We start from the raw sequence: 19179 nt of genomic DNA, 5'->3' as shown, positions 1-19179 counted from the left end.
TGTAATGAACATCCCTGCTAAAGTCAGAATAGCAGCAGCAACACTAAAGCAAGTGTCATGGAAACAGCTCACAACTGAAGTGAGGACAATATTTGGGCTTGTACACTCCACGACACAAAGGAGCTTTATGAAGTATTCTTGTGTAGCTCAAGCTGTACAGCCAGAGTTTTGAATTCAATAAGAACTGATTTTACTGTATTTGTTGAGACCCTCCAAAAAAAAAATTGTATAGACCAGACAGGACAGCAGAGGACAGCAGGGAAAGTGCTTTGCACAGTTTTTCAAATGTGGAGCTTTGAGCTGAATCAGACTGACCTGACCTCCCCTGGGTCTTCAGTAACCAACACGTCTGTCTTACAGCTGGCGATGGGGTTGATTGATAGTTCCACTGGTGGCACCACAAAGCTCTTGCTGACTGGCAGCCACAACCCTTGCCCGAGACTGTAGAATGATCTGTGTTGGCACAACCACAAAGCATAAATGTCAGTCAACCTAATTTCACATTACAACATTTTGTTATTAGTAGGGGTGTGACGAGATCTCGTACCTCGAGATCTCACAATATGAAAATAAGCCAATATATCTCATCGAGGTGAAAAGCTGTCTCACAATTTTAGCAAGACTAAGTGTGAGGGTGAAATTAGCATTTAAATCGTTTGTGTGGCAGCTTTTTGGGTACGCGGTGGAAACAATAAATTGCGATAGAGTGACAGACAAGAGACAAAAAATATGTAAGCAACATTTTAAAATACACCTGCATTGTTTTGCATTTTGTGACTTTTAGTCGAATAAAATTTTGCCAGTCATACATTTCACACATTTTGTACAGTATGTATATACATAAGCATACAAAGATACAATTGCAGCAATGAGCACAAACAACAAAAAGTGTAGGCTTAAAAGACTCAGTAAATGGGTGGTGATAGACTGACAGAAAGACAGCAAGGATTTTATATTGCTGGCACATTATATAATTTTATATATTAAGGGTAATATAATGATAAATATGTCTTATGATTCTAAATAGCGTTCGGGATTAAATACAATATACAAATATGTTTCTGGATCATCAGATTCACATTAAAGTAATCACTACAATCTTACAGGGTTTTAAATGATATATTATAATATATTATAAATTATTTTATTTAAAGACTGGGTTTTGTTTAATATGTTTTTAGAATGCAACAAAAGTAGAACCACATTCAATAGTAAAATAAACTCATAGCCAATTCATAGCACTCATTCTGACCTACCCTCATAGTCAATACTCTATTATATACTATTATTATTATATTATATTAGCTATAAAGACCAGATATTCAAATGTAATGTGCTCAGCAGCACAATGCTTTGTGTGACACGTGTGCTGATGACCATTGTTCAAGATGGTGTAAAAATAATTTCATTTTGCCAGAACACTTTCTCCCCAGTGAAGATTATATCCTCAGGACGACACCCTGCAGGGGGGCCTAGACTTTTCACTTGGGAATAACGACACCTGGTAGGGCCTCACAAATAGCACAGGATATGGCTGTGCTTTGCATCATGTCTTTTAATGTATCTGAGCAGGTGGGCGACAATACCACACATTCTAGAAGAACCAAGCTTGGTGCTACATGTACTCAAAGTCTCTCATTTGACTCCCACATTAAATAAATCAAATTATTCACTGTTAAATATTGCTGACACTCAACCTGTTAAACATGCTTTTGTATGTGTACAAGACCTGATTACTGAAACACCCTGTTTTCTGCACTGACAAACCTCAGCATTAAAAACCTTCAACCTCAACAAAACTGCTGCCAGTATATTAATTAGAATCTGAATGCACTGCACTCATTCTGACCTCCCCTCACTATCTAGGCAATTCAATAAAAAATTGCTCTCAAAGTTTTTATTATTAACATTTAATCAATTACATTTTCATCTGACCATTCTTTATGTTACACTCGTGCCTTCAGATCAAAGTTGCATTTTTTCCTAGCATCAAGAATAAAAAGTAAGAGGCAGCACTGGTTTCCCGCAAAGCTCCCCATATGTGAAACCAATCCCTGTTATGATTAAGCCCATCTTTTCACTGCCATAGGACTGACTAACATTGGCCTGCCGAAGAGCAATGAAGTCTTTTCTCCCATCCTCCCCTACACAGCACTGACATAAAAACCTTCCAATGGGAACCCAGTGAGGGTTTTTCCACTTGGTTGCTGCATCTTTACTCACTTTGTCTGCTATCCCAGTGTGGGATAGTATTGTGCTCTGCAACTGTGTGTGTGTGTGTGTGCCGTTGTTATTTCATCTATCTTCTCTCACAAACTCTAGACCGACAGCGCTTCAACCAAGCAGTAGATTTGGTTGCTGCTTGTGTGTGTGTGTATGTGTGTATGACGGCGCCATTGGAGTACTGCTTTTAACTGGCAGTGGACAGCTGAAAGATGGAATGTGTTTTTGTGCAGAACGAAGATTGCAGATGTAGTACCTCATTTCTTAGAGTGGACTCACGCCGAGAAGCAAACTCTGCAAGGTCAGTGTGAAGACGAGCGAGATTACTCTGACAGAGAACTCTTCCTACCTACACACTGGAGGGGTAGTGAGCATGACTGCTATCCTTTAACTCAATTAAGTTACACAGCTGAATGCAGATAAGACCAAATTAGCTTTTAAAAGGTGCATAGACAAAAAGGGCACATGTTTATAGACAATTACTACTGTTGTTATTATTGTTTAGGGTTACAAGGCAGTGCATTACATTCATTTTACTTTTTACCAACTTTTCATGAAAAAGTCAATATCAAGTGGGTGTTCGTGAACAAGCATGGTCCCACAGTGCCTGATTACCAACTGGTAGAGCAAATCCATACCACAGTGCATAACATTAGCATATTCCATATTTTACCTACATTCATAATATGTGTTAAAAGCTCTATCTACAAAGCCATATAGTCATCATTAACATGAGTATTTTGTTTGTATAAAAAAGCCTTTGTCCATGTAACACACAAGGTCAAGTTGCTCTGTACTATTTAAAGGAAAAAAATAAAAATAAAATATAAAAGGTACAAAACAAGATACTTTATGCTTTATAATAAATTAAAATTATTATTATATTGTTATGAAACATGCTAAAAGGAACAGCTAAGTGATAGGGAATGGGTCCTTTTAGCCTTGCACTTTTTGAAAAATGTAAGACACAATGATCAAGAATAAAAAGTGTAAGAAAAATGGCAGTAAAGCGTCCATCCAGAACTGCCCCTTGGGCTATTTCTCCACACAAAAGCCCATGGGTGAGACTTCACCTAGCACAAGGTGTATATGTGTGTCCATCCAACTGTGTCTATGTGTATCTGCCGGCTGCTTATCTGTATGCTCAGTCACATGCTCAAACACACACACACACACACGCGTGCAAACACATGCCAAAAACACCACCATCATTTGTGTGTCCACAGAGTCACAGATGGCCAGCAGAAGTTGTGCTCTCCTGTGCTCTCAGGAGGTGCACCAGAAGTGAAGGACTCACCTGAAGATCCTCTCTGGGGCCTGCTCTCCTGTAACTAGGTCATAGCCTTTCTCCAAGTTAGCGTATGGCCAAGGACTTGAGGACAAAGAACAGGGAACAGCAAACCAGAGAGAAAAATATATGAACATTTCAATTTGAAAATAATATTGTGTACAACATTTAAATGTGTTTATGTAATCTGAGTAAAAATCTAGGATGATCATGTTTTTTCATTCATAAAGATGTTGCAGTTGTTGCAGCAATTTAAATACTCCACACAGTGTGTATAGAGTAATACAATATACCAAATAAATAAATAAATAAATACAAGGTCAAAACTAACATCCCTTGATCAAAGGATCTGTTTTCGAATGGGTAAGAGTACCCTCTGTCAGCTGTTAATCCTACAAAACTGTGAATGGAAATTTGATCTGTGACTGGACTGAATCCAGCAGATGACAGGTGGAGTTGACTAACAATGTGAGACCTTTTAAATGAACCGATAATTGGGCAAGCCAACTAATTGTCAAACAAGGTCAGAGTCAGAGAGAGGGCTCACGTAACTTACTTTTCTCTCCCTATCATGTCAATTTCTACTATTGGTTTTTTTGTTGTTTGTGTTGCTCTCTATGTATTGCTCTCCCTCTCTCTCTCTGGCCTTCCCTGCTAAGTAAGTTATTAATTAATTCCAACCGTGGTTTCCATTCATTTGAATACCCCGAGACTGGAGAGACTTGCTCCAGAAGGCTAATCCATCACAGCGAACAATTCACCTTTATTTTAAGTAAAGTTAATATCGTGCGCTAATGCAGTTGGGAGTAGGGACTGCGAAACCAGCCGTAAGGTCATTTGACTACGAGTGACTTTTCGGATATGAGTGGATAGCGCAAGCAGGACTTACCCTTCATTTCGACCCCAGTCGCTGCGAACACAGAGGTGTTTGTGGACAGGATCGGGGGAATAACCCTCATGACAGCTGCATTCTCCTGTGACAGAGAAAACAATATGGGGCACAGTGGCAGATATTATTTATCCTCAATAGCTGAATAAATTACCATGCAAGTAATCTGGCCCTGCTCATTTACAGTATTAGAGATGCATCGAATAAAACATTTTCCATGCAACAAAATCCTCTAGCTAATTTTCTTCAGCGAACAAAACTGGAGTATATTTACAGGGATACCAGTACCATTAGCTGGGCTATTTCCTGAAACAGTTTACAAAACGTAGTAGCAATCATTCTCTTGGATTGTTCATCATCAAGCCATCAAGATGAATTTGCATATTTCCACTCCCTCTAAATCTTTTAGATAACACTAAGCATTATGACTGCACATATTTTGTCATGTGCACCAGCTTAACAAGAGTGCTGAGGTCACCATGAGTCAGCACTCAAATAAGAACTGTGACAAACGTTTGCTCATTTGCACACACACTGGTACTCCCTGGAGTCAATGAAATGGATTTTGTTGGCTAGAATGTGACAAAAGTGACTGGGTTTCTGTTTGCTCCCATTATCGCTATAAGTCTTTATCATCCTCACAAAGTTATTTTTGTGAAAGTGAGAATCTCAGAGTCTCAGTCTCAGTACAAGATCTCCGCTCAGTTCTCTTCAGTTGTCTGGGTAGCACCCATGCCAGAACGCATTCAGAGATTCAGATGGCAGAAGAGCAGCTTTGCATCTGGTGCTGCTGCCTCAAAAGCTAGCCATTACATTTAAAACCACCCGTTGCTTTTCGTAATGTAACATGCTTGTCAATGTCATAGTACTTTTAATAACCAGTCAAAGTGACTAGTTGGTAGTAAAAATGTAGTTGGTGTGTGTGTGGAATGAATGTGATGTATTTCTTCCTGTGACGCCCTGTGTGGGTGTGGCCTCTCTCTTTGTTGTCTTCTAATTCTGCAGGAGGTTGCTGTCAAGGCCAGGTCAGACCTCTCTGCAGACAGCTCCCCGGTTTCCCCTTTAGTTTGGTTTTCTTTGGTTTTAGACTCTTACTCTGTGGTATTTACCTTGTTTTTGCCTACTACAACACCTTTACACATATACATTCATGCAACCATCATCCTGCACAGACTACATACCTCATACTTTGATTAGATTAGTTTGAAATACCTCTTAATTTGGTTAACTTTGGTTTAAATAAACATATTTTGTTAAACTTTTACCATGGTGTGTCTCCCTGTTGTTGTGGCCTTTTGAGCCAGGTCATAACACTTCCTCAGACACGTAGCCTTAAATGAAGCACCTACACACTGAATCAACAGAAGGACAAGCATAGTGGATCTTACTTTTATATGTATAAGACCTAGTACATAACAATACATGGGAACACTAACATAAAATAGGTAAGCGCTTAACCATTTTATAGCTTTTTCTTTTAGATCTGTATCTTGAAAATCTCTCTCTGTAAACAAACCTTTATAATGTGAACAATGTGCTTGTATGTGCTGTATCTATACACACAATAACTATGCTCTCCTGCACTGTTAGGTTACCGCTTCTCAGATAATATTAACCAAACCACTGAATATTTGTTTGGTTTTCTTTATGTGGGCCACTTCCATCAGCTTGATAAAGTCAGACTTGCTTTATAGTGTCATGTATAGTAAATAAAACATTTAGAATACACTGCATGTATAATACCTTTTAAGTGGATGAATGAAGTCATGGATAGCTCTACCAATTTTTCTATTAGCAGTGTTCCCAAAATAAATGGTACTGTCTGCTTTCTGTTGACCTATTTGGAGGCATAACACTGGAAAAATGTGTAATGGCCACCCAGGCAACACCATTCACATTTTATCACCTAGTGATTAATAATTTACTGGTTGAGTTTATAGGCTCACTCGGGGAGTGATGCACCACCAGGATTCAGTCACAGGGAAGCAACAAGCATGGCTTTATTTGCTTGTGGCTATTACATGTGCCCTTACTAAATGAAGAGCAAGAGCTCTGGAAATGGCTTCACTTTATAATGTGGGCACAAGTAAAAATCCAAAATCCGAAATTCAGCCATTAAAATAAAAGACGGATAATGCACATAAAGATTAAAAGATAATAATTAACTCCATGATGAGAATATATTTTCATATTTTGATCAAAAAACTTTCAGTACATAACAGCATATCTCCTAAAAAATAAAAACTATCCCTACCCCTGTTGGCAGGACGACAGCATTTATCCGTAGCTTCCAAAGCAACAACAAATCAAGATCTGGTTAGACTTAGTTAGCATTAGGGAAAGATCACAGTTTGGGTTAAAAGCACTACTTTGTTAAAGTAAGGGGGCCTTCGTTGTCATGCTTACAATAACAACTACTTGTTAAGGTTACAGAATGAGGTCAGAGGTCACACGCCTCTGGAGCAACTAGTAGTTAAGTGTCTTGCTCAGGGACACATTGGTAAATGTCAGAGGGGGAATCAAACCCAGGTCTCCCAGGCCATAGGCATGTGACTTGTCCACTGCACAATCACTACCCTTACCATGAATAAGGGAAACCAACTGACTTGAAATGGAAAACAAACAGTATTCTCCTCTGTTAAAGTCCGACATTGTGTTGATTAATCCATCTGCCCTGGCCATCTCGCCCTCTGCGGACTTTGTGGCTCCTCCTCTCCAGTTGCTGAAATGACCAATGCTGTTGTTTTTCTTAGGAAGACATTCTCCTTTGTTTTCATACTCCCATGTACCAAAACATGTATCCTGTTCATGTTGCACACATAAGCACAAATTCATAGACACACACCTCCATTTCCCACTGCTACTCTTTACATACACATTTAACCTAGTTATATTTAATTCTTCCTGACTGCCAGAGGCAGTGCTTAATAAAATCCATCTCGCACATGTTCAGTCAGGTCACATGTTCCCAGTTACATGCTGGTGAGGGAGAGAGGACATTTAAATATCCTTTTTTTGTTGCTCTTTTCATTCCATTTTCAGGCTGCCAAAGGCTGGGATTGGTATTTTCATTAGTAGTCTGTTAGTGGTTAGGCCAACAACAGTGCCTCAACTTGAGATTTTCTTCTTACATATGCAACAGGAAAGATCTACAAAGCAAACTCTGATTTGCTGGCGAAAATGCCTGACTGCACATCTGATTAATTGAAGAGGAGATGGGAGCAGGCTGCATCCAGGAGCATTTCTGACAAGATTGTGCCTGCTGGTGACAAATGTTCTACTCAGTTTGTGCTTGGTTCAAAAAGAGACACCTAATAGGACACGGCCAACAATCTTTTTTTTTGGATTTCATTACACAACGAACAAAAGCTAATCAATATCTACATGTAAATTACCGGTGTTTCTTTGTTGAATGAACTGCCAGCAAAGCAAGCCTGGAATCAAGCAGCAGTGACAGAGCTGAATACTAAACTTGCACTCTGTCATGTAAAGCACTCCCTTGAGGCCCAAAACACCTGTTCGTATTTGGACATATTACTAGATGTTTTGGATGTCAACATTAAACAAAATAGTTTATCCAACAAAAAAAAAGGTAACGCTAAGACTGTGTCATCATATCATACAGTGTATCAGTAGCACAGCCACATCAGATCTCTAACGTAAAAAACAGAATTAATGGCTACTTTTGCCTTATTCAGTTTAACTTAAATGAATGTGTTAGCAACATAGTCAACTCATTAGGCTATCCCCAATGGCACAGGAGTGCCCCAAGGTAATGTAGCAAAAAGGTAATACATGTGTCAAAGCAGAGTCTTCGGATTTAGGGTCTAAGGTGAAGCCTCTCAGAGAAAATCAGAGTAAAAATATGCAAATGGAATATAATACCAGATTCTGCATAGATACCAAAACAAAACTGGAATAGCTACATGCATTTGACTGATCTGTGCCATTCTGATTCAAAATCAGTATTCTGATTGCTGTATAAGTGTTTCTGAACTCATTTGGATGAAATTTGATCAAATACTACAGTAAACAACTGAATAATATACGGTGGATATTTTTGATTAATTGACATTGATTATAAGTATACTTTTGCACATGTTCACAATTAAAGCATGTGCTGCAGTGTGTGTGCGCATCGCGGCATTTGATCCACATTCATAAACCTATGAACGCATATTTTCATTTCCCTGATCAAATTCAGGGGAATCCAATCACACGTTTACGGACGGCTTTTTTAGAGTTGCGTCAAGCACGCCAGACTCTTTTGAATGTCCTTAAGAACCTTTCAAAGTAAAAGCTCTCAGTAAATTCGACTGCATTGTTGCAAAAAACAGTGGAAACTGGAAACACGGTGAACTGGAAGCTTTAGTTTTAGCTTTGATTGCAAGCATAGAGTAAACCTGTCCCTTCCGGTTTCATCTTGGCTCCCATGGCATTGCTTGTGTTATGTCCTGTAGTCATGTCAAAAGATCAATATTTTGAAAACATAAAATTCTATTTCCCAATATTAATAATCCAATGCAACTTTGCAAAATAGAACCGGCTACATCAAGAGATGGATTTGCGCTGCAGTAAGTTATTTTTGGCAGTGTGGCTCTCCTCTGGGATCTTCCTGCCCTTCCACGGGCCTACATGGAATGTCGGAGGTAGAGAGCAGCAATAACCCCCTATAGAACTGAGCAAGTATTGATAACAGAATGCCACGATTAATCAGGTATGGCCTGAAATGAAGAGTTGGTGTAGAGGCGGGTTACAAGCTGCTTGCAGAGGAAGCAGCAAGGGCAGGAAGGCTATAGCTGTTGTGGTGGCAGCCCGGCTGACGTGAGTGTCCTGGTTATTTCTCCTTTTTTTGTCTGTGATTCTGTTTTCCCTGTTCTGTGCCTGCCTCCCTGTGTCTCCTCCCCTGTGTGTGCTCTCTCTCTCTCTCCCTCCGCTCCTGAGCCCAGCCAACGACCTGCACCTGCAGCTCGTCAGCCACCTCCTCTGCCTGCCACACCTGCCAGCAATCAACTCCATCTCTGCCAGTACTTCAACCCCGGTTCTCCACGCTACCTCTGCTTGATCGTCGTTGCTCCTTACCTGGTGCCACTTCACCTATCAAGCTCACACGTATTCAGCATCTTTTCGATTTCACTGTGCTTCGTCTGTCTGTCTCTGCCCAGGTTCACTCACCCTCGTCCTCAGCCAAGTCAGCTGGGCTCGTTCACCTGCCCTTCCCCTCGGACTTCCCCCCCACGGCATCCTCCCAGTTCTCCCATGCCTCCTCTCTTCCTCGGCCCCCAGTGTTCCCCGGCTCTCTGGTCTTAGTCTCCTTGGTTCCCCGTGCCTGTGTTTCCCCGGAATCCACCTCCCCCTCAACTCTAGTCCCTCAACCCCATTTTCCCCCAAATAAAACCTGTTAATCCCCAGAGTTGCGTTTGGGTCCACTTTGTCCCCACACAATAGCAGCTTAAATCAGGTGCCTTGTATGGAATTGGCCAATGAATGCTAAGCGAGCAATCAGCTGAGCTGTCAGCTGATGTGCTGTGACTGTGAGCTGAGTCTGACTTCTTGCCTGCCTAAACTAACGCTATGTTTGATTTCTCACCTCAATAAGCTCTGAGAGAAGTTGGTCTTTGTGGTATTTAGAATTGGACACTCCTCCTTTAGATGTAAGGAGAGACCACATGATGTCATTAACAATACAACGATTAGCAAATTTATTCACAGGCAGAAAAGAGTAATTACTCATGGATAAAGTGTGGATAATTGATTAAGATATAAAGCTTATACATAAGTGCACAAAGCAGTCTAGCAGCACAGTCAGGAGAGGTACATTTATTGTACAGCCATATGTTTGTAGGCCTGGAGGCTGCAGAGGGATACATTTTAAGTCTTTTCCACCTTGTTTCAGATGAGGTGCACCAGCCCAGAAGCAGTTTGCCTGTAATCCGAAACACACTTTGCAAGTAATCAGCGAAATACAGCTCTTTTCTTTATGCAAATGCATTTAAGTGAGGATCAAGCAATTAACAGGAAGAGATATGTCTGCTTGATTACAAATTCCGCTGGATTAACTAACCTTTAGACAATTTACAAGAATGAGTTTTGTGTGGCAGATTCTCTGTCTCTAATGACCTGGTTCAGATATAGTGCAGGCCTATTAAGATGAAGGTTATAGATGAGAAAAGAAACTTAAACTGACTGTAGCTATTCTTTAGAAAGTTCAATGACAGAAGACAGAATTGTGCTGAATTAGATAATAAAAACCTGCTTCTTAAAAAGATAAAGCCAGCAGTAAAAACACCCTACAAGGAGAAAATGGGGGCGTTGTGGTAGTGTGGTCATTAAACTTGAACTTCACTGTGCTGCTAATGCATGATGGTAACTTCACTCCTTTTACATTTGCTGTGTGCATTTGGCTGGAGTTCATCTGCCATATCAGTGCCATCCGTCTGCTATGTTATGAGTTTGGACCAGTTGCCATAGCTGATGAAGTGGCTCAATGATTTATTTATTTTTTCATAAGCTATATTTTCTTTTGTGTGCTTTTTTATCATTCTATTTTAAGATATGTTAGGAGCCCATTCAATGGCTCCAACTGATGAGGAGATAATTGGTATTTTGTCATCACACCATTTTGTTTTCTTTCCTGCTCTTGCTAATCTTAAACAAACCACCACTGTGTGCTTTGCGAGCAATTCTTATTACCTTTCTGTCTTAATAAATCAGATGTTTGTTTTAGGCAGATTGCAAGCGCAGATTTAATTTTTCCTCAGGAAAGTCAATGAGAGTTGGGAATTCTAAGAGAAAGCCAGTTTATATAATGATAAATGCTGTGCGGTCTTCGTGGTTTTTGCATTCATTTGAATGGCCAGGATAATTTATATCTAATAGTGTTAACAAAATTTTGCACCAGTTTAAGAAAGTTTTACAATGCAACATAAAGCGAGCACCAACTTAATATATGTCACAGCAACTACACAGGCAAGAACACTGAAGTCAGGTGGGTTTACTTGAAAATTGAAACAGAGTTTTTATTTGTGTGTGTTTCAGCAAAGAGATTTAATGTTGGGAGTTAAAACTTGTTTCAGAGCTAGCTTCAGTTTACCTGCAAATGAAGCTAACATGGCTAACATTAGCCTGGCCTAGTTATTGTGTTTGTTAACGTCTGCTAACTGGTTCCTGCAACTCTCATGTTCTTTGATTCTGAGGTGTGTAAGACTGGTCTGCAATATCTTTACAATAATTATACCTCCGGCTACGTAGACACAGGAAGTACTCCTGAGATGCAGACTAATAACATCTTTCAATTTCCAGCAGTTGGATATCTAATAAAATGGTTGCTTTATTGTCTTTAAATGAGACAAAACTGGAAAACTTAGGATTGAAGGTGATGATCAAAGAAGATTTGTGTCTATACCCTTCCTCACTCTGCCCAGAGATCTTCAGTGTGGTCCGGAGAGATATCAAGTGCAGACTCAGTAGTGGTGATCTTGCTGATCTACAGCCATAGGAGATCCTTATTTTCGGTTGAGTCTGTATTTGGTCACTCTTTCCTTTACTAAACCCTGGTCAGAGGGGCAGGCCAGCTGTTCCAATGAAAAAGCACTGGGACAGCCTTCATTTTTTCGACATTTACATCTGGCTTAAGTTGGAGGCTTGATCAATTCCGTAGGAGCCAGTTGCTGCAGCCTCATGGGAAAATTGCCTCGTCAGATATTCACTACTCACCTCCTCTGTAGTTCACTGTCTTTTGGAAATGTGTGGAAACGGAGAACAGAGTTGAAGGTAGCAGAAGTTGTACACAGTGGGACACTCAGTGATGGCTTGTACTGCTGTACAGTAACACATACTTCAAAACAAAAAATGAGAATAAAAACAAACTGAGAGTTATGTGCTTGGTGGAAGTTGTGAAGCCGCATGGGATTTAACCAAACATACACAAGACACTGCCACCCACAGAGCCTTTTCAGTGATGCCAAAAGTTATGGTTGACTGATGCGAATATGTTGCTGGCCTACTTTAGAGCTCATCACCTGTGGTTCGAAATGGTCATTTGGTGACAACAATTATCTAACTGTGCTCACCCAGTCCCTTTCTTGTTACATTCAAGCCAGGTTTCTACACAACACGCAACCTGACACAGTTATGTCACCCTTGTGTCCCCATCTGTTCTAAAATTAAGAGCCTAAAATGTAAAGCAGTTCAAGTGGCAATCACTTGGGACCACAAATAATTTCTCTTCACTCTTCCACCTGAATAACCAAGCTCATGTTGCAAATGACGTATTTCATTGTAATGATTTCTAGTATCTCACCCTGTCCGCGTGGGTGATTTTCACATTTCAAGGTTCATGGTATGCGAGTTATTGTTGCCCTGATGCAAATGTACGCTCATTATACAGAGAAGCCATTCTGCCCAAACACCTTGGGGCAGATTCAATATGTTTTCTCTTATAGGAGTGTGTGGTGTGTGTGTGTGCTTCTTTTTAAAATTAAAATCACCTGTTATATTGTCATGATGTTATTATATGTAAAAGTTACTTACACAGTTTCATCATGCCATTTATCCACTAAACTCCATGCTAGACGTTGTGTCAGGGACAATTGTGTACACACACACACACACACACACACACACACACACACACACACACACACACACACACACGCTCGTACAAACACCACCACCAGTGTTCATTGTTTTCTGCTATTTTCTTGATTTTATGAATTGTACCTTTTTCTTTAACCTCCCTATTTACTTGACACTTTAGCGATATCGCCTTTGTTCCACTCATGCCAATAAAGCATACTGAATTGAATTGAGAGAAGGTGAAGACAGAGAAGATTGATTATCCAGGCACACGGACTGGTACTCCGTAGCAGTGACAGTAAGCCAGTGTGACACTGAAGCAGGTTGGAGGTGCAAGATAGAGATGAGCAGAGAATACTTGGTGAAACCATACCTGCTTGTGATTATAGAGCACAGACCGACATAACAAAGAAGTGTCACTGCCGGTGGATTTGTGTACATGTTTGGGGAAAACTGATGTGAATGGCTTAAACGTTTGAATTTAAGGTCCATATATGTAAAATACAGTATATTTCCAAATGCATTATGGGCATCTATGTACACAACGTTTTTGTGTGTTTTCCACAATTAAACAAGACTCGTCCAGGCACGTGTTTTCCCGTTACAGATAAATCCCCCACAATGACATTGCTTATTGTTGTGGCCCCAGTTGCAGCATGCTGGAAAGTCTGCAGGCACAGAGAGCAGTTCAGCTGCACTTTTCTTCCCTATGTGATTTACCCTTTAACATCTCACAACCAGTGGTTCACCCCATTGTTGGAACTACAATAAACGTACTGGATGAAAAAGTTAATTTAGGTGTACTGTCTTTAGAAACAACACAGTTGTCTGTGTGTGTGTGTCATTGTTGAGTGCTGTTGTGCAGATACAATAATACAGGCTAGAGCACAGTGATGGGAATCGAAAGCTCTTTTGAAGAACACCTTCAATTTTGCTGCCAGATGGATGCGGTTGCCCTGAGGAGTTACAACATACTTCAGGGCAATTACTGATCAAATAATCTTGCTGTTGAAAAGGACAGATGAAAAGAGAAATAAATGGAGAGAGACCAGGAGACAGGGGTAAACAGAAGTACTAATAAAGTGAGAATTCAAAACTTACTGAGGTCTGGATGAGTAAATGATAACATTGAATTATAGCCATTACTGAAACACACTCCAACTTTGGCATATTCATGTGCACTGACTCAGTTGAGTGTCTGGAGCTCTAATACATTATGCATCAGCCCCCAACATGCCCTTGACCAGGGTGCCATAAACTTCACATACATTACAGATGTAATCCATTCTAATGAGCTTAGACTTTATCTAGTTGGAAACGAAATGCACAAGGGAGTCCCGCCACTCAAGGGAAGATAAATATCATCACGCTGCACTCTTGGCTTTTGTTGGTATAGTTTTAATGTCAGCACAAATAAGGGGGAAATTGTACAAGCTGGTTGTGTACATACTGCAGTGGAAGTTGGTGATTATTTACCTGGATGGGGCAACAAGCAGCGAGGGCTTCTGCTTAGTTACTAACAATGGTGTTCTCTAGCTTAGGCTCAAACTATAGAAGACAAAAGCAAATATACCCAATTCAAAAGCTCAGCTTGGCTACTTAATCTGAGTGTATATTTTCTCACCAATCATAAAGGTCCTCTACAAAACATGACAACTCTTCAAAAGAAAGCTTTGAATTCAGCATTAATGCCAAATTCATTCTTGTTTTTCAATAAAAATATTGTCTTGACTTGGTTAATATATTCCGCTATTTTCTGTTTAATGCTTAAAAGGCCTACTGCTTCTATGATACAGCAATGATAATATGCAGTGGTGCATACAAAAGGTTTAGCCTATCACATGATCTTGCTTTTTCCCTTTTCTTTTTGGTCACATTGCTGTCATCTGACTGGCCCAGTGGAACTGGCAATGGCTAATATTAGACCTAATTTAATAGTTTAAAAGAGTGGAATAGAGTGGCCAATCTGAATCCAAACGAGTCATTACTCCATGACAATAATCACATTATCAATATGAACACCATCTATTAGATCTGTATAAAGCAGTTCTACCAGGCTTGCCCAAATACTTTTTAAGATCAGAAACACAGAAACACATTTATGAAGGTAAACCTGATGCAAAAAAAGTTGTCCTTCCTTCCTTCATGTTTTGGGTATTGCAGTCCTTGCAATTATCACAACATGAAAGAGGTTCAAATGTCCTGTATTTTCTTCTAATTTCAAAATACTCAACATGGCTTGAAAAATGGCATGAAGAATGTAAATATTGTAACTAGTGGAAAGTAAGTTAATTTAATGTCATTATTTTACATTGTTAGATTTAGATTTTTATAGGCTGATTATGAATCCCAGGCTTTTTGCAAGCTTTTTTCTTTAACAATATATAAAGCTTTTATGATCTACCGAATATATCATGTTATGTTCACTATGAGGACCTAAATGAACGTACTAGGTGTTGTGTTAATTCAGCATGGAGTCATGAGGGTGTGACTTTGAGCCCCCATATATTTGAGCCTATGTAGCTTTTTCTGCTGCTACATTTCATACCATTTATTGGACAGAAATATTTCAGTAATAACTGGTTGCTATATAAAAACAAATAATCAGTGAAATTATATTATTTGCTCAACATATGGACCCCGTGTGTACATGTGTGTCTGCATGTTAGTAAGGACTAACCTGTGTCCTGATCACAAATCTGCTCGCAGGGCTCAGTGGCCCTCTGGCCGCAGTAGTCCCGAACCCACTGCGTGGATGAATTTGTCTGATAGTAGAGGGTTACCTTGGCTGGGTTTAGCCAATTAGATACATCCAGGAAGCTGCCCATGCTCACTACAAAACTACTTCCTGAAAAAGGAAAACACAAGACACAATTATTTTGCTTATAAAACAAAACAATATAAAAAGGTAGAAAACAGCTTGATTGTCTGGTATTTTTAAAAGCTCTTTTCCTGGTTCTATTGCAAAATCAATTTGAAAGTAGCTAATTCTTTTGTTTTCACTGTAATTTTAATTCCCCTCCTGACCAGGCTGAATTTAAATGGGAAAATTAAGACCTATAATGTGTGTATTGATGGGATTTCTTTGGTAATTGCAGTAGAGGGGCTAAAAGAGTTTCACGAGTCAATCAGTAAATGCTCTGCTCATTGACGCTGACTTACCTTTCTTTCTTACTGCTCCCAGACCAATCATTAAACTCTGATCACTGAACAAGATTATCCCTAATTGATGCCAATGACTTTTACTTCCAAAGGGAGCTGTGAGGAGATTGTGCTTCAGCTCTCGGGTGAACACAAAGACCCTTAAACAGCTATATTGTATGAATACTGCTGGGTCGTGGGAGGTAAATTTGCAGGAGCATTCACAGTACATATCCATTTCTGTGTCTAAGTGAATTTAAAATGCATTTAAAAAAAATCAGGCTAGGACATAAAGATAGCAATTGTGAGATTAAAAAGGATTCACACATTTATTGTGTTTTATGATGTGAAACCCTGTGGTGGTGGTCTCCAGGCAAGAGGATTAATGCAGTTGGAAGAGCTTAGACAGTAGCCAGCAATCAAATCTGAGTCACAGAAAAAGTTATAGGGCCAATGCCCTGCAGTAATATACTCAACTCAAAGGAGAAATACCCCACAAAGCTTTGCACTTACATTATGCAACAGCTAAAGCAATAATATCCTAAGCCCTGTCTATCCTTTTTGTCTTTTTCTGTCTTAACATTTTAGTTTTTCCAAATTTCTAATAGAATACACGGCCATTTGCTTCCTCCTACACACATGAAGTCACCAGCTGCTTCTTTTCATTTGAGAGGAAAGTGTTGCACCAGGAGAGCCTGACCCACACACAGTCTTACAAAAATACACTCATATGTTGCCTTCAAGTTAATATTGCATTGCATGTAGCCATTATTCTGCTGCACCTACAGTATGGACTGAATTAAATTTTAAGTGCGTCTACCTTAGAAGGTGATGTCATATGCGTATGGTCTATAATAAATGGGTCTGTATAGATTCATATATGAGTAACATATGGTTAATTCTGCCTGAGAGACTTCCTGGTTGTGGTGATTCAAGATGTTAAAGGCTGCTACTACATACAATAGTCATGAATTTAATCTATAATTTAGATATAAAATTAGCAATTTTTAAACAATCACATAAGGTTGTATAATGAAAAGAAAGTGTGTAGTCAGTTCATGCTACACACACAGATCTTAACGGTTTAATTAATTAAAATATGGTAACATATAAAAATTTCCAGTCTCTCTCTACTGTGCCCAAAAATTTTAAGAAATGGCCAAAAGGATGAAATGCACACATAATTTTGCCGAACTGGTCTTTAAAAGCATCTCTCAGGTCAGGCTGTCCAAAAGTGAGCATAACAAGGCCATTTCCTGCAGCACTGCAGTTTAGTGAACAAAAATGCCAGTAGCACCTTTGCTGATAGAGTAGATAAATCTAATGGTTTCAGCTCACACAGTGAGGAGGCAATTGTTAGATTATGGGTTGGTTTCTCTGAGACCTGTGAAGAAACCCCTCCTGAGCAGTAAGAACATCGCTGATTGCTGGCAATTTTGCTGTGCATATCGCGAACTGACTGCAGAAGACTGGGGAGAATTTATTTTGACAGATTAATCCTCTTTCAGCTGTTTTGGGAACAGTGGTGGAACAGAAAGCATTCCACATCTGTGTCATGGTGACAGTGATAATTAAAGAAACTGTGCACATCCAGCAGTTGTTTTTCTATCGACAATTGCAACAGTTGTCTCCCAAAAAACAGCCATTTATACCAACTGACACCTTATTGTTGTTTTTTTTCCCCCACTGTCCTCTAATGTACATTACTGTTTTGTTTTCTGTTATCTTTACATTTTATGGTTATGGTGATTGAGATACTATATACTGATTAGACACATAACAAAATCACAAAGATTATTCCTAATTGTGTCTTAACAAATTATGCATTTGTCAATTCGCTAAATTTTATTACCACCTCCAGACTGTAATTTAAATTAAGTTATTTTTAACCCCCCACTGAATGTCTTTGCTGTCATAGCAAAAACCTCTCCTTATCTGACATATCGGTAAAACAAAATGCATTCACACCTTGGAGTGAGTGCTAAAAGTATCTTCAAAATGAATAACAAGATAAAATAAAGGTCCATGACATGTGTATCAACCTCTGAGAGATGTATTTAATTCCAGCTATATTTGTTTTAGTAATGACTTTATGATGATGTTGGCTAGAAAATCCAGCTATTCTGCATCCTCATGTCACCAATGTCTACCTACCTACATATTAGCTTTTGTGTTGTGTTGTTTGTCTACCATCTCCTGTCATGTTTCACCTGTCTACTCATCTCCCATGTGGAGTTTACTGACCACACTGATACCTGACGTCATCACTCATCATTTCCCCAGTATATAGACAGTGTCCTGTGTGTCAGATCACATGTGCTGGCTTATAGTCATGCTGTAGGATTAGTCTTTTTCCTGCCTGCCTGTTCCTGTCCTGACCTAACTTATATTTAATATTTGGCTTGCCAGTTTGGATTTGCTTTGTTTATCTTTTAGATTTGTTTGTTTGCTCTGTCTACCATACTGCTAACTGTATAGTAGATAGTTGGTAGCGCAAAGGTCAGAAGGTCACCAAAATCTGCCAATAATCATTCCACAGAGACTACACATACAGTCCCCTCCAAAAGTATTGGAACGGTAATGCGAATTCCTTGGTTTTTGTTGTTCACTGAAGACATTTGGGTTTAAGATCAAAAGATCAGTATGAGACAAGAGTTCAGAATTTGAGCTTTTATTTCCTGATATTCACATCTAGATGTGTTAAACAACTTAGGACATATCACGGTTTGTAATAGACCACAGCATTCTTAGGTGAGCAAAAGTAATGGAACAAATAATCTTAAAGTAAATAAAATTTAATATTTGGTGGCATAACCTTTGCTTGCAATAACTACCTCAAGCCCGCGAGCCATCCACATCACTAAACTGTTGCATTCTTCATTTGTGATGCTATTCCAGGCAAGCGTTCCTCCACTGCCACTACACACATACACGCTATGCTTACACATGCGCACTGACGACCCAGGGTTAGGGTTACAATTTTGGATTTATTCACACACTTCAAAAACATTTATTGTAAATTTTATTCTTTTTACATATTTATTTACAGCATTAAACATTG

The 19179-nt window shown here is 39.4% G+C and overlaps 1 long non-coding RNA gene across 1 annotated transcript; it reads right to left on the bottom strand.

Annotated features, from left to right (window-relative positions):
* Positions 1–207: 207 nt before the first annotated feature.
* LOC119888061 lies at positions 208–15691 on the bottom strand. The gene is made up of 4 exons (XR_005441840.1): positions 15658–15691; positions 4401–4485; positions 3521–3595; positions 208–453 (listed from the first exon to the last, which is right to left on the bottom strand). It is a non-coding gene; the product is annotated as an uncharacterized LOC119888061 (long non-coding RNA).
* Positions 15692–19179: the final 3488 nt, after the last annotated feature.

The sequence above is a fragment of the Micropterus salmoides genome, unplaced genomic scaffold, assembly GCF_014851395.1.
Source record: "Micropterus salmoides isolate LMB-PRFRI ecotype aquatic unplaced genomic scaffold, ASM1485139v1 Ms_hic_scaffold_470, whole genome shotgun sequence".
Classification (NCBI taxonomy): Eukaryota; Metazoa; Chordata; class Actinopteri; order Centrarchiformes; family Centrarchidae; genus Micropterus; species Micropterus salmoides.
The sequence above is the reverse complement of the archived record's forward strand: the minus strand, read 5'-3'. Positions and strand labels throughout refer to the sequence as shown.